Raw genomic sequence first — 24694 nt, 5'->3', positions numbered from 1 at the left:
CCTCAATTATTGTTAGGGTGTCCGGTACTGGGACTTTGATAAACAAAGATACTACATCAAAGCTGACGAGGATGTCGTCAGGAGATAGTACCAAGTCCTTAACCATAGAGACTAATTGGGTTGAGTTGAGTACTGCCGAAGAGGTCTTGCCTGTGAAGGGGAGCAGAGTATCTGATAGAAAACGGGCTAGTTTGTACGTATGAGAGTTTATCGTCGACACGATGGGTCGTAGCGGGGTGCCTTCTTTATGGATTTTGGGAAGACCATAGAGTCTGGGAGGTCTAGCCGCCGATGGTTTTAGAGAGGAACGTTTGCTTGGTTCGATTAGGGAAGTCGAACTCGTGATGATACTGTTGGTTTTTGTCGTTAGGCTTTTAATGGGATCGTTTTTAATTTTGGAGTAACTCCCATCATTAAGAAGGTCCAGGATTTTGTTGTTGTATGAATCTTTATCCATGATGACCGTGGCATTGCCCTTGTCTGCCGAGAGGATGACTATATCATCTCTCTTTTTTAGGTCCGCGAGTTCAGAGCGTTCCTTTTTGCTGATGTTACTGGTGGGTTTCTTAGCATTCTTAAGAATAGTAGCTATTTCAGCTCTTGCTACATCCGCATGGATGTGTCCTTTGCCTCTGAGGGCTACATCAATCTGAGAAATCATATCCTCTACTGGTATATATTTAGGGGTGACGGTGAAATTTAGTCCTTTGGCCAGTACCGTTTTTAGATTGTCAGAAATTGGGATGTTACTCTGATTAATCACGGTCTTGTTAACATCCAGATAATGTTTTATCTACGTGACTTTACCGAAAAAAACCTAAGAATATGAATCCTTGCAGTCACGAAAGCTTCAAATCTAAAACTCCTTACTTACTAACAACTATCATTATTCATTACTGGAGGGGTTGCCCCCCTCCCTACCTGAAAATCCTGGCTCAGCCTCTGAGTGTGTGACAGTGTCAAGTTTGTGTTTGCAGTAAAGTCTATTAACTCTATTGAGCACGGACGTTATATCAAAACAGTAGTTTATTTTTCTTTTCCTCTGGAACTCTTTGTAAGAATGCAGTCAGGAAGTTATCACAGCACACGTGGAGCAGCTAAAGTCGGAACTGTTCATCACATAAATCAAGGACATCTGTGCCTGGCTTTACACCTCTTAGTTGCGATTGAACATTCATTTATGCATTTGTGCATAACACAAATTATTATTTTCAACACCCTTTGCTATGTCAGCTGAATTTAGCTTTCATAAACATTTATTTTGAAGCCAGACAGCCAAAATTGTGTGCTCGGAGTTTTGGGTTAACATAAATTCTGAAGTTATGAGGGCTTCCAGGCATGTTTATGACCATTTGCCCTCTCATTGTGTGCCATAACAGCCCGTGTGATGAATTTGGGACACTTTTTCACGCTATCATAAATATAGGAATGAGTATAGACGTGTAAGTCACGTGTTACTGTGTATATGTATTGATACTGATGTGTAGATGGTGTGGATATAACTTTTTCTCTTTCTGCAGAATTGGTCTGATGGAGCAAAGGCACTCGGCGCATCTCGGTGCAAAAAGGCATCAATGTGACCGTTGTGCATACAGCACGGATTGTCCTTCAAATTTGACACGGCACCAGAGAACTCACACAGGAGAGAAACCTTTCATGTGCAGTGTGTGTGGGAAAGCGTTTTCACAGTCGTCTACTCTTGTAACACACCAGAGAACACACACGGGAGAGAAACCCTTCAGGTGCACTCCGTGCGGGAAGGCGTTTTCAGATTTATCTTCTCTTCATGTACACCAGAGAACACACACGGGAGAGAAACCCTTCAAGTGCAGTGTGTGTGGGAAGTCGTTTGCACACTCATCTACTCTTGTAAAACACCAGAGAACACACACGGGAGAGAGACCCTTCAAGTGCAGTGTGTGTGGGAAGTCGTTTGCACACTCATCTACTCTTGTAAAACACCAGAGAACACACACGGGAGAAAGACCCTTCAAGTGCAGTGTGTGTGGGAAGGAGTTTGCACAGTCATCTACTTTTGTACAACACCAGAGAACACATACGGGAGAGAAACCCTTCAGGTGCACTCCGTGCAGTATGGCGTTTGCACAGTTATCAAATCTTCATGTACACCAGAGAACACACAAGCATCAGAAAATCCACCAGGAGTGGAGTTTGAAATCAGCTTGTGAACGTCAAAGTGCTGCAATGAGCCCATCCCTCATCAAACAAGAACCGGAAGAAAATCCCAGCTTGGACACTTTTAAAGATAACGAGGTGAAATATGAAGAAGTGAAGGTGAAATGTGAAGAAGTGATGGTGAAGAGCGAAGAAGTGAAGGTAATGTTTGAATATGAAGATTTAACTCCAAAATCGGACCTTCACATCGATGGAGGCAACGTGAAGCAGGAGGAGAATTCTGACTGTGAGGCAGAGCGAGGCAACTCCCAGCAGTTTGTGGAAGTGGAGGTGTGGGTGGACTTCCTCCGAGACAATACAAAGTCAAATGGAGACCCGGTAGATGCGTAAGCCAGAGACGATGTCACTCCAATAGATGCTCCTTTGTCACAGGCCTTTGATGACAAGAATGTGAAGTTGTTGAACACTCAATTCCTAGGTTCAATCTGCAGGGTAAGAGCGGCCAGTCTTTGTGGACCTATGGGTTGCGTAGATCTGTAACCAGGAGCGAGAGCCAATAAGCTCCCAAGCATTCACTATGTTATCATAATTGCATTTATATGGTGCTTGCTTAATCGCCTCTGGCAACTCAGAGTTTTCTATCGTATCTCTTTTCAAACACTCGAAGAGCATCCCCAAGTAGCAGCTGCCCCTGTGTGGCACAAGGTGGTGGCCCTGCACCGGCCTGCATTTGGACAAGAGCCTGTCAGTAGTGGGCGATGATTGATGTGGCATCTCAGTTGTGGAGTTTGTAGGTAATGCTTAGAATTTGATATATTTTGACCCAGACACCAGCATTCGTTTTGAATGGCGCAATAGTATTTGTTAAAATGATTGTCAATAATTTAGACTGAATACTTGTCTGATGGTGTGCGTACATGTAACATTTTGTTTCTAAGGGTCAAACATTGAATAAGTCATGTTAGGACAAAGAGTGTGTTTTGGAATAACCTATAAAGATAACGCAGGTGAGACTCCTTGTTCTTATGATACAGGTCAAAGGGTACTTTTGTGTTTTCAGGAGACGTCTTCTCATTGTCTTTTAAATAGGGAGCACACTCGGATCATTCATCAGTTACAAGGCATACCACTCAAAAGTTAGACGTAGAGGAGATACATTCTCTATAACACGAATTATAATTTAGTCTTACCTGTTGACGTAGATTTTGTCTAACTAGGACTAGAAATGCTCCTTGCTGATTAATATCTGGATGTTCGTAACTATCGGTTGAAACAAGCCCGGCTGCTGTTGAGACGCTGTGCACCAATAAGGGTCCACAGGTGGCTTGCACTGAATCAATGACGCACTCCCAGAAGGCTGTGCTAGTTATAGTTTGTGTAAAACATTCCCTTGTTTGGTGGAGAGATCGATACATGAAAGATGTTGTCTGCTGATCTGCTTCATAGCAAGGAGGTAATTTTTAGAGCACATTTGAAATGCATTTTTGGTACAGATTTGTATTCGTTTACACGGCAGAGCACATCTAGTAGATACATTCTCCAGAACAACACTCATTCGAATTTTGCATGACGTCTTATATGTTGGCGAACTAGGACAAGAAATGGTCCTTGCCGATTAACGTCTGGATGTTCACAACCATGGGTTGAAGCAAGCCTAACCGCCTGCGGCGTCCCTCACAAACATTTACGGCCTTGGGCCAGGAAAGTTACGAAAAAAATTTGCGCACAAACGATGCATTCATGCAAACTCCCGATGCTTCGTTTTATTGTTTTAAAATGAAATAACTTTGAATTTTATTATGTTTTGAATTAAATAAATGTATTTCTTCATTAAAGCTTATATAATTTTACATCTGGAAGACTTCATTGAAAACGACATTTTGTGTGAATTTTCTCTAGTCGTTAAGTAGATGGCCTTACCGGGGTTCGGTTCGATGCGGACTTTCACCTGGTTGGGATCGCGGGGTGGAGATAAGGCGACATAGAGCTGGCCGTGCCAGAAGATCGCCGTCTGCAGATCGATTCCAACGTGATCGAACGTCTGTCTCTGCTCCTCCGTCGTTCATGCAGGGGGCGCATAGGTTTGCAGCGCCCCCTGCATGAAAACGAAGGAAAGTGCAGGGTTCATCACAGATAGATGAACTGTGCTTATATAGGAGTACTAGCAGGAAGTACCCGGCGTTGCCCGGGCGAAAAAAACACACATGGACTTAGACACACAAACATCGACCCACACACAAACACATCGAGTTCCATACACACAGACATTCGCTTTAGATAAACAAACATGGAGTTACACACACGAATCGACGTACACACATACAGCGACTCACACGTAGACTTTCACACTCACATGGACCGAAGCACACATGGATTTGCACACATCGACTTGGAGACACACACATGGACTCGCACACATACATATGTTGAGGTGCAAATGACGACGCGGAGGCAGGTCTTCAGTTAAGGGCTTGGCCAGTTATTTATTAAGTGCTTCGGGTAACTTCCCCAGGGGTAGGGGTCCTTCACTAGGTCCTTCACACGAACCTTTATGCTGTCTGTTCCTAGCTCGGCTAGCTCCAGGGCTCTCTCCCTTGAGTCGGATCGGGGGGTTCAGCCAACACCGACCGACCGAGGAGAGCAGCACCTTCTATCACTACGGCCGGCTTCTCTCCAGACTCCCTGAGCTCTACCCCTGGCTGGCTCTTCAACTGCTCTCTATCCCGGGCTCCCACAGTAACCCCCCGTTCGTCACGCGGTCCCCCTTAAGCAACTTCACACATGGTGTTGTACCAGATGACTCCAAAAAGCGCACCAACACCATGTGAAACTAGGACAGTGCATACATTATCAGAGTTATGTTTTTGTTTGCATTATGACTGCAGGTGTTGTGGTCTATGCAAATGTAAAGTATGAACTTGTCGGGAGACGACTTCACGGGTTGCACACCTTTATTAACGTCAACTTCTCTTTACACGGGTGGCTAAGTACAGCCTGACACACAAGGCTCCCTAACTTCTCTTTACACGGGTGGCTAAGTACAGCCTGACACACAGAGCTCCCTAGGCTACACCCTCACGGGCTCTTACGCCCCGTAGCTCTTGGAACCCACCTAACCGGGGTATCCGTCTCGACTCTGGGTCCCACAGCCTCGTCCCACATGGACGTCAGACCACGGGTCCCACAGCCTCGCCTCCGAACCACACAGCGTCCTGGCCCTTATAAGGACCGCGGGACCAGGGGTTTCGGGGCCCTATCTCTTCAGATTCGTCTTCGATCTTCAACTGGTTATCAACTCCCCGAGTGCTCCCTCGCGTCCTCCTTTATAGCCCTAAATGCGGACGTCGTTGAGAGCACCCACCCCAGTTGGCCAATCACTGCGTACTCCCTACGATCCTCTTTCCCACATGATGTCAGCGCGCACAACCACGCACCTCGCGCCGCCCCGTGATCCATCACTGTCGGCGCGTGTCAACAGCACCCCTCTTGACGTAGCCACGCCCGGCGCGCTCATACGCACGCCGCCCCTTTTGTCAGCACGTACCACCACTACATCACCCCCTACCACATAGCTCGCAGCCGCCCCGGCTGCTAATAATTTTTGTTTTTACCCTCCCTTATGTGTGTGTGCCCCGTAACGTAAGCAATAATCACAACAACACGACCCAACACAACACAATAAAACTCCGCAATCCGCAAGAACAGAACAAGGAACCGAACAACAAGAACAATATGTATAACCCGACGAGCGACAACAATAAACGTATATACACTAAAAAAAATTGACTCGTGCAGTGTCCCTTCCTTTCCGATCGCCCCTTGAACGGGACATTATACCGGCAGGAGGGGGGCGTGGTGACGAGCTGCAACCTCGGCCCCCAGTTTATTAAATATAAAAAAAAAAATTCTCTTTTATTTTTTCACGAAAAGTGTTGTGACCTAGCACGAGTCCGCCTGGCCGGTCCGTCGTACGGTGCTAGACGCGGTTGATCGTCCCGTGGTGCCGGCAGTCCAGGGAGGCATGGGCCAGGCATCGGTGATCCGCGCGTGCCTCGGGGTTCCGGTTCACGACGATCAGTAGCCGTCAAGTCCGAGACACCTGGGAGTGGGTCAGGCGGAGACACGTGAGGATCAGACTGCGACACATCCCTCCCCGGGTCGACGGCCACATCACACGCTCGGTCGTTACGACACAAGGGGAGACCATGCGGTGCCGCGAAGGGTTTCAGCCGGGAGGGGTGTACATACCAACGGCGTTTTCCCCATTTAATCTGGATACTCTGGGGTCGCGCAATGCGCACGATTTCCACAGGTCCCCTCCATGGTCTCAACAGTTTAGGGGACGTAGCTAACGGTGCATGTGGGCAGTGCAGCCAGGCCTTATCGCCTGGTTTCCAATCGTGCGTATACACCTTTCTCGCGTGCAATCTCTCGTTAGCGACCTGGCGAGACCTCGAATTCAACCTCGCAGCCTCTCGCGCTTCAGCCAATTTGGCGATATTAAATTTGATGTGGTCGGCCAATTTAGACTTTTCACGAGGCTGGGAAATCCCCAGCTGGACATCCATGGGCGGATCGGCCTCCCGCCCATACATGAGAAAAAATGGGGAAAACCCTGTCGCCGCATGGGGTACCATTCGATAGGCCGCGAGCACCCCGGGTACCTGTAAGTCCCAATCAACCTGATCGTCGCAGACCTGTTGGCACAACATAGAAGTAATCGCCCTGTTTAGACGTTCAACCATGCCATCAGTCTGCGGGTGATACGGGGAGGTACGCACTTTCTTCATCCCCAGCAGGTCGCATACCTCGCGCAACAAAACGCCCGAAAAATTCTTTCCCTGATCCGTCAGCAAGCGTTCGGGGGCGCCTTTGTCCAAAACATAGCCCTGGACAAAGGCGTCTGCCACTGCCGCAGCCGACTGGTTGGCGAGTGGCCACGCCATGGGCCATCGGGTGAAGTATTCAACGCCAACCAGCAGGTACTTGTTACCCCTAGGTGTAGCTGGAAAGGGCCCTAATATATCGAGCGCAACCAATTCGTTTGTGCGTGAAACCTGAATGGATTGTAGCGGTGGATTAGCCGCTATTGGTGGCGGCTTCCTTTGAGCGCAACCCACACATCCCTTGAGGATGTTTGCCACGTCGCTCCCCATACCCGGCCAATAATAGTCTCATTGGAGTAGGGCGAGCGTCTTATGGAATCCCAGATGCATGAGTCGTTCGTGAGCAGCTAGAACGACTCTACCCCGCATAACAGATGGCACAACGAGCGTATGACGCCGGGACATATTGTCCCACTTCATCAGGAGGCCCTGTCTGACCACCCAGGAATTTACCCGCGACTCCCCCTCCCCGGGAGCCTCTGCCTTCCGACGCAACGTGAGCAGGGAGCTGTCGGCCATTTGGAGACGGCCCCACTCAATAAGAGGCAACGCGAGCAACGAGTCCCCGGCCGTAGGAGTGGCGGGCGCATCGACTCGCGGAGCGTCAGTGGCGGCGAGCAAAACTCCCGCGGGGGTGGCGACAGGGGATTTACACCGCGCCGATCCCAGAAGGCATGCACATTCCGAGCGCGGCGACAAACGCGACAAAGCATCCGCATTCGAGTGCCGCAATCCCTTTCGGTAAATAGTCGTAAACTGGTAGTCTTGGAGGACCTCCAGCCATCGGGACAACTGACCGGAGGGTTGCGCCACCCGCATTGCATATTGGAGAGCTGCGTGGTCCGTACGGACAGTAAAATGACGGCCGTAGAGATACGGCCTGAATTGCTGAATAAAAAACACAATTGCCAGCAATTCACGGCGTGTCACACAGTAGCGTTGTTCGGCAGGTGACAAAACTCTGCTACCGTAGGCGACCACCCGTTCGACCCCCCCGACCACCTGTGAGAGCACTCCCCCGATACCCGTATTACTAGCATCCGTGTCAAGCAAGAACGGTTGCGTGAAATCGGGGTAACACAAGGGAGGAGCCCGCACCAAGGCGTCTCGGAGGGAGCAGAACGCAGCCTCTTCCTCCGGCCCCCAGTGAAACCTCACCCCTTTAGCAGTCAGAGCGTGTAGGGGCCTGGCTATGGTGGCAAAATTTTCGACAAAACGGCGGTAGTAGGAGGCGAATCCTATGAAGCTACGGACCTCAGTGACTGAGGTTGGCGTAGGCCATGAGTCGACGCAGTGCGTTTTATCAGGGTCTGTAGAGATCCCAGAACGGCCAACGATATGGCCCAAGTACTTAACCGATTCTCTAAGCAGGTGACATTTGGCCGGTTTAAATTTTAATTTAGCGGAACGCATCCTTAGGAACACCCCTCTCAATCGCTGGAGGTGCTCCTCAAAAGTCCGGCTGAAAACGATGACATCATCTAGGTAAATCAAACAGGTGTCCCATTGGAGTCCTGACAAAACCAATTCCATGAGCCTCTGAAACGTGGCGGGAGCGGAATGTAGCCCCATAGGCAATCGATTGAATTGAAATAGGCCTCCTGGTGTCCGGAAAGCGGTCTTTGGTTTCGATTCCTCATCGAGGGGCAATTGCCAAAATCCCGAGAGCAGGTCAAGCGTTGAAAAAAACTGTGCTCCCGCCAAGGCATCCAGCGACTCATCCATCCTTGGGAGTGGATACGCGTCGGCCATCGATATTTTATTTAGGCGGCGAAAATCCACACAAAATCGCAAGGACCCGTCGTGTTTTTTAACAAGGACAATGGGAGCACCCCACGGACTGGAAGAGGGCGAAATGATGTCGGCAGCCAACATGTCATTAACAGCCGACTGTACATGTTCCTTCTCGGCTGGGCTGAGCCGGAAGGGGTTTTGCCGAATTGGAGCCGCGTCACCCGTATCTATGTGGTGGCGCAACAAGTCCGTGCAGCCAATATCGTACTTGTGTCTGCTAAACACATCAGCGAATTCAAGTAGCAGGCCCCTCAACGCTCCCAACTGCGCACTCGACAAGTTAGCAGACCCAGCACACAACGAGTCCAACCATTCATTCTCCTCCTCTGATGGAGGATGCGTATAGGGGCTAAAATTCGCGTGCGCAACAAACTGTTCCTCTACGGGTAGCGGCGCCGCGTGAGCCAGCACCGTGCCCTGTGTGATGACAGCTGGCCGCGACCCTGTATTCAATACCATAACAAATGGATCCCTGTCCGCCCGCACCATGGTCTGGGCTACCGCTAGGTCGAGGCCCCCAACTGCTCTGTTTGACGGCCCCAACAGAACACCTTGTTCCCCCGTATTTACTCCGAGTGGTTTCCGAAATCGAAGGGGTACCAACATTTGCGATCCCGGGGGCACCCGCACAGTCTGAGTTGCCAGCGCCTGAACCGTTGCACAAACTGTACGTATTTTGGTAGGATTAGTCAAAAATGCAACGCGGCGACCAGATGGAAGCTCGATACAGGCCTGATCAACGAGAATTTTAATGGGCATTTTAGCCAGAAAGTCTGTGCCCAGTAAGCAAGGAACTGCCAGGGATGATGAGACAAAAATAGGACCCGCCGATTTGATATCGCCAATACAAATAGTCGCCCGGATCTGTCCAATAATTCCCAACGATCCCCCGTTCGCCGCGTAAAATGGTACGTCCACCGGAAGAAGAGGTCGACTTTGGACGGGAAGGATGTTATAAATGAGGTCCGAAATGATAGTGGCCGACGCACCCGTGTCCACCAGCACTCGGACCTCAACCCCGTCAATAAACCCCGTTACAACGGACGACCCGGCCGATGCAGCCACTATTCTGTGGGCCAACTCAGACCATTCGACTGCTCCCGGGCCGTGTACGAACCCCCCTCGCCGAAACGAATCCCCGGGCCCCTTATGTGGTCCCCCCACTGCGAAGCGGCGATCCGAGTGTGCCCTGTACGTGGACCGAGCGTGTGTTGTGCCGCGACTTGCCGGGTTTAGCTGGGACGACTTTGGGCCTTGGTCGTCGTCTGGACACGATCCCGTGGCGCGCTGACGTGGAGCCCGGCACCCGGCAGCGACGTGGCCCCGAAGGCCGCAGTTGTAGCACATGACGAGGGACGTCGTAGGTTTCAGTTGCTCCAGCTTGCGGGACGATCGTATAGGTGAACGACCTCCCGATCTCCACTCCCCCGGTCTCGAAACGGTGAAGGCCTCCTCCCGAGTCGTAGCAGTCTGAGGGTCGGCGACAGTCGCGGCAGGAGTCGCGATCCCCGCCGATGCACAGACGACCGTCCGCTTGCGCTTGAGAACCTCGTGTGCGTGGATGCTTGTCGCAACCCCCAAGGAGCAGATGTCCATTTCGTCCGCCGTATCGATGGGGACTCCCAGGCCGTGAGCCAACGCCAGCAGCTGTTCTGTCACCATGGCGTCCTTCCCCTCCTTGTCCATGCGGGGAAAAGCGACGTCCGCCAGGGCGAGCAGTGACGTGCGATAGGCGAGTGTAGTTTCTCCCTCCATCTTCCGCCGTTCGTAGAACTGGTGGCGACAGGTGGAGGGCGGTCCGAACACCTTAGCCATGAGGTGAAGCGCGGCCTGGAGCGTTGAGCGGGACGACCTCGGGGCGGATGTGAAGGCCGCGAGTGCGTCGTCGTCGAGCATCGCCGGCAGCGCGCGTAAGGCAGTATTGTCGGACCACCCCGACATCTCTTGATGTGCGAGGAACCTTCGTTGGAAGGCCCCCCAGTCGCCCCCGTCTGCCTTGAACGCCGTCAGCGCGGGAAGTCTTTGTTGGAAGACCTGGTCGTCGTCCTCCGATGAACGTTTTTCCTGCGCGCCACTGTGGTTGACTAAAATGGCGGCTCCGTCAGCAGGCGCATGATGGAGAGTTTTGGCGCGTGCCGATGACGCGGGCTGTGTCGAGTGGAAGTCCCCGACCACGTGGTGTCCACGCTTCCCGCCAATCGATGGCGGACCATCAAATTTGGCGCCAATTTCAAAAATTTCAGAGCGAAGCGCGTCCTGGCGGGATTCCTCGGGCCGCACTCCCTCCTCCAACCTTGATGTCGTTTTCCCGCCTCCAGAAGCGATGATTTCTGCCAAGATGGAAGCGGCAGCAAGCAGCAACTCCGCCAGACGGGAGTGTGCGTCCTGGAGGCCGGTGTCGGAGGCGAGCGGAGCGTCGGCCATCGCCGCGAAGTGCTGCAGCGGCGGCATCTCTTCGTCCTCGCCTCCCGAGGCTTGCGGTTCAGGTACGTCGTCGTCCTCCCGATCTTGCGCGTGAGTACGGGTGGTCTTCCTGGTATCCATCCTTTTGAAGACAGGTTTACTTCTGACGCCAGTTGTAAAGTATGAACTTGGCGGGAGACGACTTCGCGGGTTGCACACCTTTTTATTAACGTCAACTTCTCTTACACGGGTGGCTAAGTACAGCCTGACACACAAGGCTCCCTAACTTCTCTTTACACGGGTGGCTAAGTACAGCCTGACACACAGAGCTCCCTAGGCTACACCCTCACGGGCTCTTACGCCCCGTAGCTCTCGGAACCCACCTAACCGGGGTATCCGTCTCGACTCTGGGTCCCACGGCCTCGTCCCACATGGACATCAGACCACGGGTCCCACAGCCTCGCCTCCGAACCACACAGCGTCCTGGCCCTTATAAGGACCGCAGGACCAGGGGTTTCGGGGCCCTATCTCTTCAGCTTCGTCTTCGATCTTCAACTGGTTATCAACTCCCCGAGTGCTCCCTCGCGTCCTCCTTTATAGCCCTAAATGCGGACGTCGTGGAGAGCACCCAGTCCAGTTGGCCAATCACTGCGTACTCCCTACGATCCTCTTTCCCACATGCTGTCAGCGCGCACAACCACGCACCTCGCGCTGCTCCGTGATCCATCACTGTCGGCGCGTGTCAACACCACCCCTCTTGACGTAGCCACGCCCGGCGCGCTCATACGCACGCCGCCCCTTTGTCAGCACGTACCACCACTACACAAACATGACTCCTTGTAAAAAAGGTGTCAGTTTTCTTGCCAGATAAAAGGGTAAAAAAACAATCATCAAAGACAGCCATGTCAGAGCTTTTTTACTGTAAAATTTAATGGTGACGTGTCCTACTTTTTTACGTAACATAAAGGATACTAAGGCTAAGCACACCCTAGGATTGAACTTTTGTTGAAAAATGAAGCTCTAAAAATGTGGCCATTATTGGCCAAAAACGGCATAGGTTAGTATGCCAATTTTCTACATTGGGACGTGAACATTTCATCATAAAATGTTCCACTTTTAATCTAATACATGACATACTAATACGAAGGGTAAATACAATTGATGAATGAACTTTTGGTAGAAAAAGTGAAGCTTTGAAAATTTGGCTTATTTTGGTTAAAACCGGCATAAGCCAGTACCCGATTTTCTTTTTGGGGCGTGAAAGTTTAGTCATGAAATTTCCCACTTTTCAAGTAACATAGAGCATACTAATACTTAACAAAATGGAGGAATTCACTTTTTCTTGGAAAATCTAGCTATGAAAATGTAGCAAATTTTGGCCAAGAACGGCATAGGTAAAGTATGCCGATTTGATCTTTTTACTTCAAATTTCATGGTGAAATTTCCCACTTTTAATGTAATATATAGGCTACTCAGGTTAAACACAAGCGAGGAATGCACTTTTTGTTTAAGAATACCGCTGTAAAAATTCGTTCAATTTTAGCCAAAAAACGGCATAGGTTAGTACTGATGCTAATTATCTTTTCATGGACGTGGAAATGTCATCGTGAAATGTCGCCAGCGGTGTGCTGGAGAGTCAAGCCACGACATCTACAAAGTGCTGCTCATAGCGAGCAGCATCGATGGAGGTCGTCACGGCACACGAGGGGGTGGGTGGCCAGTACCACGCCTTTGTCTCCCTAGTGGCGATGTTGACACACCGCACCGGGTACTCGTTTGAGACTGAGTCGACGTAGGGGAGGCTCAGGACCGGCTCAGAAAGTCGTCACTGGCGGTGTTGGCCACGAGCGGGAATGGAACTCGGCTGGTCGGTGCAGAGCGGAGCGCAGCGCTCACCACGACACTGCCGCTCCCCTTCTGTCAACAAACTTGAACTCAGACCCCGCTCTCTGACGTCACCGCTCAGCGTGACCTCATCGGCGTCAAACGCCAGGGGGGCGGTGTGCCTCGCTAGTGACGTCATGTCACCAAGGTATTCACCCCATCCCCGACTAACGCAAGTTGCCGCTCCGCGTGTGAATCCGAGGTGAGAAATTTTCATCGTGGTGGTGGTTGTAGTGGTTGTTGTGGGTGTGATGGTGGTGGTTGTTGTGGTGGTGGTTGTGGTGGTTGTTGTGGTGGTGGTTGTTGTGGTGGTGGTTGTGGTTTTGGTGGTGGTGGTTGTGGTGGTGGCTGTTGTGGTGGTTGTGGTTTTGGTGGTGGTTGTGGTGGTTGTGGTTGTTGTGGTGGTGGTTTTGGTGGTGGTGGTGGTTGTGGTCGTGGTAGTCGTGGTGGTGGATGTGGTGGATGTGGTGGATGTGGTTGTGGTGGTAGTTGTGGTTGTTGTTGTGTACCGAGGTAGAGCCTCGCTCTTTCTCTCGTTGGGATGTCAATTGAGTAGCAGCGAGCATGGAAGCGATGTCCAGGTTGGAACTTTACAACGCGGGGCCTTGCCTCCTGCCCTCGCCTGATCGCGTTTGCTTCAATTCTCTCGCTTAGTTTAGCAATCTGTGGAAGAACGTAATCATCCAGGCGATGCGTTAATTGTGTGTTGACCGACTCTGTGTTGTATTGCATTGCATTTCCAAATTTTACGAAGTTTGTTTGATTAAGTGTGCTCTCTCTCTCTGTGTCCTCTACTGCAGTCACCAAACCTCCAAATCTCTCATTGACGCAAGGCCCTAATTATAATATGTTATAATAATTATAATGTTATAATAATTCTAATATGTTATAATAAATATGTTATAATAATGATAATATGTTATACTAATTATAATATATATTCTTGGTTCTTTAGGTAAATTCACGTTTTATATTATTATTTCCCTTCTATGTGACTTTTTTTCCGAAAGAACCAAGAATATGAATCCCTGTAGTCACGAAAGCTTTAAATTAAGATATAATTATATGTTATAATAATTATACTATGTTATAATAATTATAATAAGCAAATATGCAAAAAATGTCCCCCCCCCCAATATATTGATACAAAAACCTTTTAAAAATAATAATTGCGATGCTATGTTAATAAAAACAACAATTTGCTAAACCTTGGCCACGAACTCTGGACTTGTATTCATATAACAATACATAGATTTATGTTTATATGATTGCGTTGCACTTTACGAATCCCTAATCTCTGCAATTACTTACTATGAAACAAGAAAAGGTAAAAAAGAAAAAACAGAGCAATGTATTACAATACACTATTAGACATTCTATCAAATATAAAAAAAATTCCATCCCATGTGTTAGTGAATTTTTTAAAATATTTTAGGGAGTAAATGGCAGGAAATGAGTTTTTGGTCTCCCCCAATGTTGACTCCGTGGCTACGGCCTTGCATATTGACATGCAAATTTCTCTACACCCCCCCCCCCCTCTCTATTTAAGGCCTCGACACAGAAGTGTTGTTTCTCTATGTGCCTATGTGTGTGTGTCTCTCTCTGTCTCTCTGTCATCTCTCTCTGTGTGTCTATGCGTGTGTCTCTCTCTCTCTCTCTGTGTCTTTGTGTCATCTCTCTGCTTATGTGTCTGTCTCTGTGTCTCCTTGTCTGTGTTTTGTTTCTTTCTCAAATAGAACAATCTTTGGAAGAACGTGATCAACCAGGTGGGGTGCTGACTGTTTTGTTAGCTGACTCTCTGTGTTGTATTGCATTACATTGCTAAGTCTACTAGGTTTGTTTTCTCTTTCATTTGTACCTGATGATGATTGTGTTGCAATCGAAACGTCTCATGCTATTATTTAATGTATTTATTCTACGTGACTTCCCTGAAAGAACCAAAGAATATCTTCTTCTTCTTGGTTCTTTCGGTAAAGTCACGTAGAAGGGAAGTAATAAAATAATAAAAATAAAACAATAAAATAATTCTCACGACGTTTCGGCCACAACGCAAGCAGTCGTCCTCAGGTGAAGAACATGTCTGTCGATAAGACAGAGTCTAAATGACACGTCTTAGGCTTGGAGTGTCTATTTAAGCTGTGAGGGAGGAGGAAGAGAGCCTTGACAAAATAATTTGCATTTGAAGAGGAATTTAGCATATTTATGGGAAATGCAGTAATGCGAATAGTGCTAATTGTGAAATGCGTGGGAGGTAGGTGGGGGGTTTTCAAAGTCATATTATGCCCATGCATTATGTAGGATTAGTAGCATCAAAGGGAGGGGGCAGGGGGAGGGGGAGCACCAACAAAGAGAAGGAATGTGAATAGTATGCAGCTGCAGCAACCAAACAACCATGTAAAAAAACTAAAGTATAAACTTCATAGTATCATCAGTATACTAAATATACTCTCCAATAGGCTGAGATACTAACAGTAAGTAATACCTTACAATTCTATGTCGCAAAAAATATAATATGCTTCCAGCTAAACTTTTTTCCCTTACATCAAACAGGTCTAACCCGTAGTATATGCTGCCATAGACAAACCCAACATTAAATTATATACTGTATTACTATAAACCACCCTATACCTTATACATTGTTATATTACACTATGTGTTATTCTACCCACCCTAATGTATATCACACTGCTATATATTCACTATACAATTACGATACTATATATTACTTTGTACATTGTATTAAGCATATAAATGTTATACTATTTGTTATTATACACTGTACCATTGACCGTCGTGTGAAAGATACTAAGAGGCAGCAACGAAATATGACAATGGGAGAGTAGCAGAGCAAAGAATCCATTCCCTGCGGAGAATACAATGCCAGTGAGTGGAACGCGGTCTGAGAGTCACCGTAAATGTGAACACAATCAGTTAAGATCTGAATTGGTTTATTACGTCCTTCCAATGATTGCCAAGCCAGAATCCATCTTCTCGGTTGAAATTGTCTCTGTGTTTGTATGAGGCGATCCACATACCTGTTTGATGTAAGGGAAAAAAGTTTAGCTGGAAGCATATTATATTTTTTGCGACATAGAATTGTAAAGTATTACTTACTGTTAGTAGCTCAGCTTATTGGAGAGTATATTTAGTATACTGATGATACTATGAAGTTTATACTTTAGTTTTTTTACGTGGTTGTTTGGTTGCTGCAGCTGCATACTATTCACATTCCTTCCCTTTGTTGGTGCTCCCCCTCCCCCTGCCCCCTCCCTTTGATGCTACTAATCCTACATAATGCATGGGCATAATATGACTTTGAAAACCCCCCGCCCACCTCCCACGCATTTCACAATTAGCACTATTCGCATTCCTGCATTTCCCATAAATATGCTAAATTCCTCTTCAAATGCAAATTCTTTTGTCAAGGGTCTCTTCCTCCTCCCTCACAGCTTAAATATACACTCCAAGCCTAAGTCGTGTCATTTAGACTCTGTCTTATCGACAGACATGTTCTTCACCTGAGGACGGCTGCTTGCGTTGTGGCCGAAACGTCGTGAGAATTATTTTATTATGTTTTATTTTTATTATTTTATTACTTCCCTTCTACGTGAGTTTACCAAAAGAACCAAGAAGATGAATCCCTGCAGTCACGAAAGCTTTAAATCGAAAAGAGTATCTTGCTTAAGTTTTAATTTCTCTTCACTTGGCTCGTTACTTTGTAACTTTGTTTTTATTTTTAATATTCACAGTTTTTTTTCATTTTTTACCAGGCCACGCCCGCTTGAGCTGCTGTACCGCTCTTGTTTTCAGAAGCGACCTGCCCACAACAACAACAACAAGGTGAGGCTTGTCAACAGCGTGGCGGTGTTCACTCTAGACACGTGGCGGTGTTCACTCTAGACGCGTGGCGGTGTTCACTCTAGACGCGTGGCGGTGTTCACTCTAGACGCGTGGCGGTGTTCGCTCTAGACGCGTGGCGGTGTTCGCTCTAGACGCATGGCGGTGTTCACTCTAGACGCGTGGCGGTGTTCACTCTAGACGCGTGGCGGTGTTCACTCTAGATTCGTGGCGGTGTTCACTCTCTACATGTGGAGGGGAAACCCGGGGATCGGGAAGGAAGTCACCGCCACCACGGGGAGAGAGAGAGACATGCAGTCTCGGCTGTGTTGATTGATCCTCAATGAATTACTTGGTGGAGTGAGGAAGCATTAATACTGAGCAGGTGAAGGTGACCAGGTGTGGGTCTGGACACACCATCACCTGTGAACCATGCCAGTGTGTGACAGTGGTGGAGCCAGTGGGGGTGGGGTGGCACGTGTCCCCCCAACGATCTGATCGATATCCATAATTTAGATCGGATCATTGGGGTTTATTAGTAACTAGCTTCACTACCCGGCTTCGCCCGAGACTTGGATTCTTGTCTTGGATAAATTTCAAATTTCATATTCCCTTATCTTTCACTGAAAATCCCTGAAAAAAATTGATGCTTGCAAGAAAGAAAAAAGCCGAAACACATCAATTTACCTAAATCGGATGTTTTCACTCAAGGATATTCAACCTTACCCCCCCCCCCCCCCCCAAAAAAAATACAAAAGTCTATCTTTATACTTTTTACATTGTGTACAGTAGGGAACCTATCCACGTGCCAAATTTCAAGTGTGTAGCATGTTGGGAAGTATGCTAACATTTAGAACAGACACACGTATCCACACATTTCCTTTTTATATATATAAGATAAATGGGCATTTTGCGACCCCCACCGCCACCGTGTAGCATATTATTACGTGCCAGGGACTTTATGAGAGGACAACAGTCCAAGTCCATAATTGGCAATAAGTAACGGCAAAGCAGTTGCAAGCGACTCACAGAATTGTGCGCAGTTGCGTCTACAGGACACGACTTCCCTGAAGGCATCACGTTCAGCGAGCGCAATGCCGATCACACGCGTCGAATAAAAAGCAAGGGACAAGTCCTTGCTTACTAACAACTCCTTACTTACTAACAACTTCTTACTTACTAACAACTATCATTTTTCATTACTGGAGGGGTTGCCCCCCTCCCTACCTGAAAATCCTGGCTCAGCCTCTGAGTGTGTGACAGTGTCAAGTTTGTGTTTGCAGTAAAGTCTTTTAACTCTTGAGCACGGACGTTATATCAAAACAGTAGTTTATTTTTGTTTTCCTCTGGAACTCTTTGTAAGAATGGAGTCAGGAAGTTATCACAGCACACATTTATAAATAAACGCGATCTAAACCCAAAAATCGTTGATTATGAATAACATTGGTCGCGAAAGCCTACGTGTTAAACAACACACGTGCAGCAGCTAAAGTCGGAACTGTTCATCACAGAAATCAAGGACATCTGTGCCTGGCTTTACACCTCTTAGTTGCGATTGAACATTCATTTATGCATTTGTGCATAACACAAATATTATTATTTTCAACACCCTTTGCTATGTCAGCTGAATTTAGCTTTCATAAACATTTATTTTGAAGCCAGACAGCCAATATTGTTTGCTCGGAGTTTTGGGTTAACATTCATTTTGAAGATACGAGGGCTTCCAGGCATGTTTATGACCATTTGCCCTCTCATTGTGTGCCATAACAGCCCGTGTGATGAATTTGGGACACTTTTTCACGCTATCATAAATATATGAATAAGTATAGACGTGTAAGTCACGTTTTACTGTGTATATGCATTGATACTGATGTGTAGATGGTGTGGATATAACTTTTTCTCTTTCTGCAGCTGTCGCTTCCTCTGCAGAATTGGTCTGATGGAACAAAGGCACTCAGCACGTTTCGGTGCAAAAAGGCAACAATGCGACCGGTGTGCATACAGCACGGATCAGACTGAACATTTTACACGGCACCAGAGAACTCACACAGGAGAGAAACCCTTCAAGTGCAGCGTGTGTGGGAAGGCGTTTTCACAGTCAACTCATCTTGTAGCACACCAGAGAACACACACGGGAGAGAAACCCTTCAAGTGCAGTGTGTGTGGGAAGACGTTTGCACACTCATCTCATCTTGTAACACACCAGAGAACTCACACGGGAGAGAAACCCTTCAAGTGCAGTGTGTGTGGGAAGACGTTTGCACAGTCATCTCCTCTTGTAACACACCAGAGAACTCACACGGGAGAGAAACCCTTCAAATGCAGTGTGTGTGGGAAGGCGTTTGCAAAGTCATCTACTCTTGTAATACACCAGAGAACACACACGGGAGAGAAACCTTTCAAGTGCAGTGTGTGTGGGAAGGCGTTTGCACATTCATCTACTCTTGTAACACACCAGAGAACACACACGGGAGACAAGGCGTTTACACTTTCACCAAATCTTCAAAGACACCAGAGATCACGCAAGCATCAGAAGATTCACAAGGAGTGGAGTCTGAAATCAGCTTGTGAAAGTCAAAGTGCCGCAATGAACCTATCCCTCATCAAACAAGAACTGGAAGAAAATCCCAGCTTGGATACTTTTAAAGGTATTGAGGTGAAATATGAAGAGGTGAAGGTGAAATGTGAAGAAGTGATGGTGAAGAGCGAAGAAGTGAAGGTAAAATGTGAAGATGAAGATTCAACTCCAAAATCGGACCTTCACATCGATGGAGGCAACGTGAAGCAGGAGGAGAATTCTGACTGTGAGGCAGAGCGAGGCAACTCCCAGCAGTTTGTGGAAGTGGAGGTGTGGGTGGACTTCCTCTGAGACAATACAAAGTCAAATGGAGACCCGGGAGATGTGTAGTCTTGAGACGATGTCGCTCCAATAGATGCTCCTTTGTCACAGGCCTTTAATGACAAGAATGTGAAGTTGAACACTCGGTTCCTAGGTTCAACCTGCAGGGTAAGAGCGGCCAGTCTTTGTGGACCTGTGGGTTGGGTAGATCTCTAACCCGGAGCGAGAGCCAATAAGCTCCCAAGCAATCACTATGTTATAATTGCATTTATATGGTGCTTGCTTAATCGCTTCTGGCAACTCAAAGTTTTGTATCGTATCTCTTTTCAAACACTGGAAGAGCATCCCCAAGTAGCAGCTGCCCCTGTGTGGCACAAGGTGGTGGCCCTGCACCGGCCTGCATGTGGACAAGAGCCTGTCAGTAGGGGGCGATGGTTGATGTGGCATCTCAGTTGTGGAGTTTGTAGGTAATGCTTAGAATTTGATATATTTTGACCCCGACGCCAGCATGCAATGGCCTACTCGTTTTGAATGGTGCATTAGTATGTTGTACATACACTTAAGCAGATTTTGCATATTTTTGTTAAATTAGCTGCTTGTTAATGCGATGTAACCTAGTGCAGTAATTCAATTTTGTTAACATGCCTGTCAATAATTTAGACTGAATACTTGTCTGATTGTGTGCGTACATGTAACATTTTGTCTATGAGGGTCAAACATTGATTAAGTGATGTTAGGACAAAGTGTGTGTTTTGCAAGTAACCTGTACAGATAACTCAGGTGAGACTCATTATTCTTGTGATACAGGTCAAAGGGTATTTTTTGTGTTTTCAGGAAGCGTCTGCCTCTGGAGCAACTCATTGTCTTTGAAATAGCGAGCACACTCGGATCATTCATCAGTTACAAGGCATACCACTCAAAAGTTACACGAATAGGAGATACATTCTCTACAACACGAATTATAATTTTGTATTACGTGTTGACGTAGATTTTGTCGAATTAGAACGAGAAATGGTCCTTGCTGATTAACGTCTGGATGTTGACAACCATGGGTTGAAGCAAGCATGACCACCTGCGGTGCCCCTCACAACCATTTACGGCCTTGGGCCAGGAAAGTCACAAAAAAAATTGCACACGAACTCCTGATGCTCCGTTTTGAAGTTTTAAAATGAAACAATTTTAATTGTATTATGTTTAAAATTTTATGATTTCTTCATTAAAAGCTTTTATCATTTTACATCTGGACGACTTAATTGAAAACATTTCGTGTGAATTTTCTCTCGTCGTTAAGTAGATGGCCTTGCCGTGAATTTGGTTCGATGTGGACTTTCACCTGGTTGGGATCGCGGGATCGAGATAAGGCGACACAGAGCTGGCCATGCCAGAAGACCGCCGTCTGCAGATCGATTCCAACGTGATTGAACGTCTGTCCCTGTGCCTCCATCGTTCATGCAGGGGGCGAGTAGGTTTACAGCGCCCCCTGCATGAAAACGATGGAAAGTGCAGCGTTCATCACTGATAGATGAAGTTGTGCGCTTATATGAAAGAGTATCGCCAGTGTGTTTTCAAAGTAACTTCGTCTTAGAGAAACCAACTTCGCGTTAGCCCACCGCATTAAAACAATGCTCAGCTGAGCGGGGCGAGCCACGGTGGGGGGAGGGGGGTCACCTTATCTTTGTTACGTGCCGTAGCTCACGTGACTTCTGCCGCGACAACGTCTGGATGTTTTCGCCTGAGGACGATCGCTCGTGTTGCGATCGAAGCGTCGTGATTTATTTATTATTTTATTTGTTCTACCTTCGTGACTTTACTGAAAGAACCAAAAAGTATGAAAGACGTCTTGTCTGCTGATCTTGTTCATATCCGTGTACATCGATATCCCACATTGCTCACACGTTCACACCGCACACAATGAAATAAATAGAAACTAGAACGACTTCCGGGGATGGGCAAAGATCGAGGAATCTCTTTCAATGGAACGAGTTCAGTGTGTTCGATTCAACATCTCTCTGTACGTCTGTGTCTCTGTTCGCCTCTGTGTGTCTCTCTCTGCCTGTCTCTGTATCTCTGTCTCTGTATTCCTCTTGTCTGTGTCTATCAGCGTCTGTCCAACCGGAGTCAACGACTGTCAGTATCAGCAGGCGCCCGTTCAACTCCCACGACTACACGCGACTCAAACTTGCTCCCAACACACAATGACAAAGATCTCCCGTATAGCCTGGACAATGTCAGGGCAAGTGCTGTTAGCGAGCACCTAACACAAAGACAAAGATCCCCCGTATAGCCTGCACATAATGTTGGGGCAAGTGCTGTTAGTGAGTACCAAGGACAAAGACCCCCGTATAGCCTGGACAGATTGTAGGGGCAAGTGCTGTTAGCGAGCACCTAACACAAACAGAAAGATCCCCCATTTCGCCTGAACAGTTTCATTTCATTTTCATTTATTTGGTATAGCCCTGTGAGCCATTCGGCTCTTGAATCGGGTGCAACCGCAACAAATAAAAAACAGAAACATGAACTAGAAAACAACTCAAAGTGACTATGCGCCAACAGAAAAATCCAGGGAAAAACTGTAAAGTCTTCCAGAAAAAAGCACCGTACACATCATTCGAACGCCGTACTACAACAAACAAAATGGCTAAACCAAAAATCTTATTGAAATCACCAAAATAAATCCATAAGAAATGTAACTGATCATAGGAACTGTGACCGAAATTTCACAATAAACGACACAAAACACGTACCACAAAACCCTGTAGCGATAGGCTGCATGAGTCACTCCACAACAGCAGGAGCATCAGTCGGAGTATAAAAAAACATTTCAAATGCACCTTTAAAGATCAAAGATGGAGAGCTCTGAAATCAGCTCGTATGCAGGTGCTCCGTGGATTGTTGCATTGCAAGAAAATTTGATGATGACAGCTTGGAGAGGCCTCCATCCAGCATTGGATTTAATTATGGTTGATAATTCACTGGTCAACACACTTTTTCTGGCATAAGGTATTCCAACGGTGCTAAGGTAATTTTGGGGTGCTGATTCCAAATCTGGCATCAGTTTTTGTCTATCGCATCAGGTTTTTGAGATATCAAATATTGAGTTTTCAATAAAAACTGCAGAAGAAAAATATTAAATAAATGTGGATATCTAAATAAAATTATATTATAAACACACTATCCTAAAAAAATTACCCGTAAAAACAAAGTTTTTCACTATAAATCCTTTATATGCGTGGCATCTGTTTTGATTTCAGCCCACATTGGTGTTTGAAACGGGCGGCTCGAGTCCTCTCGTCCTCTGCCTTGAGATGGCTGCCACCTATGGGTCAGATGATAGCCTGCGAGCATTAAGCAATTGGTAAATAAATATAAAAAAAATTCCCCTAAACAGTGTAAAATTTGAACAAAAAATTCACGAAAATTAATTGTCACGCACAACGAGTCTGTGTGCAAAATGTCAGCTCGATTGGATTACGGGAAGTGAGTTAAAAACGACCGAAAGATTTGCACGGTCGTAAGCAAGCAAGCACGCAAGCACGCAAGCAAGCAAGTGAACTGTTTATAAAGGATTTAAAAATACAGCACCATATCTTAACACTTAAGCAGTCACTGACTCGCAACAACTTGCAATCATAAGTGACAGAGTTAATGTCGGGTAAAATCAATGAAAATGGGGTATGCCGATAGCATAAAATGAGATATGATAGAGCAAATCTGAGATCAGATTTGGAATCAGCACCCTGAAATTAGTCTAAAACAGCTGCAAAAGTCCAGGCCAGAAATATTTTTTTTGTTGACCAGTGTAATGATGATGAACATGAATCTATAACTCAGCTTTGCCGTCCTTTTACTTAAAAGACTCGCCTGAGCTGTATCGCCACTAGGTGGCACGTATATTACAATTTACTCCAAATCTGGCAATATGTTCAGGAGATAAATGAAAATGTCGAGGTCTTCTATCCAGAAGAGGAATTCGGGAGAAAGTAGGTGTAGCTTTGTTATTCCTTCATTGCAGGAACGAAGACTACAGTGGTTTACTATATGGTTTACTGTATTTACCGGGTTAGGTTGCCTTTTGGGTTTATTTCCGACGCAACTCAACAACTTAAGCAAGATAAGCGGGCTTCCTCACTGCTCCGAACGTGAACCAACGCTAACGGACGGCGCAGTAACAATGATATGCCCTCGCGGCTAGGAACGGAGACGCACCATCCCTGCAGATCATTGCCAAAAACCTCGACTGCCGCGGGGACATCCCAAACAAATACAATCACAGTTGGAATGTTTCCATGAAAGCAAACCGTCCTGGATTGTTTAAAACTATTTATTAAGATTTCGATTTAAAGCTTTCGTGACTGCAGGGATTCATCTTCTTGGTTCTTTCGGTAAAGTCACGTAGAAGGGAAATAATAAAATAATAAAAATAAAACACATTTCGGCCACAACGCAAGCAGCCGTCCTCAGGTGAAGAACAGGTCTGTCGGAAAGACAGCGTCTGAATGAACACCACCAAGCTTGGCAGCGTATATTTAAGCTGGGTTAGAGGAGGAGGGCGCCTTGACAAAGGAATTTGCATATCAACGCACAAAGAAAACCGCACAAAGAGTTGTAATGTTCGGGCCTTTAATAACCATTGAACAAGATTAAAAATATACGTCTTGTTTGGGGCGGTGTGTCAGTTGTAAAGGTCACAAGGATATCAAAATTTGTTCAACAAATTGTGCAACGCAACAGTAAATTCCACTTCACTTAGTGCAAGTGAAGGAGAATTAATTCCATCAAGCGGTAATATTTAACTCTTAGGTTTTTCCTTTGTTGCCGTCGTTGTGATGGGAAAGGAACAGAAGCACATTGTCCTGCGGAGGGAGCTGGTAGGAACGTTGGGTTGCTCGGTCAATGGCCAGGGTCAACGGCGGCG

Source organism: Lethenteron reissneri, unplaced genomic scaffold, assembly GCF_015708825.2.
Source record: "Lethenteron reissneri isolate LAM-NWPU_2019-01 unplaced genomic scaffold, ASM1570882v1 scaffold_1928, whole genome shotgun sequence".
Lineage (NCBI taxonomy): Eukaryota > Metazoa > Chordata > Hyperoartia > Petromyzontiformes > Petromyzontidae > Lethenteron > Lethenteron reissneri.
Note: the sequence above shows the minus strand (reverse complement) of the source record.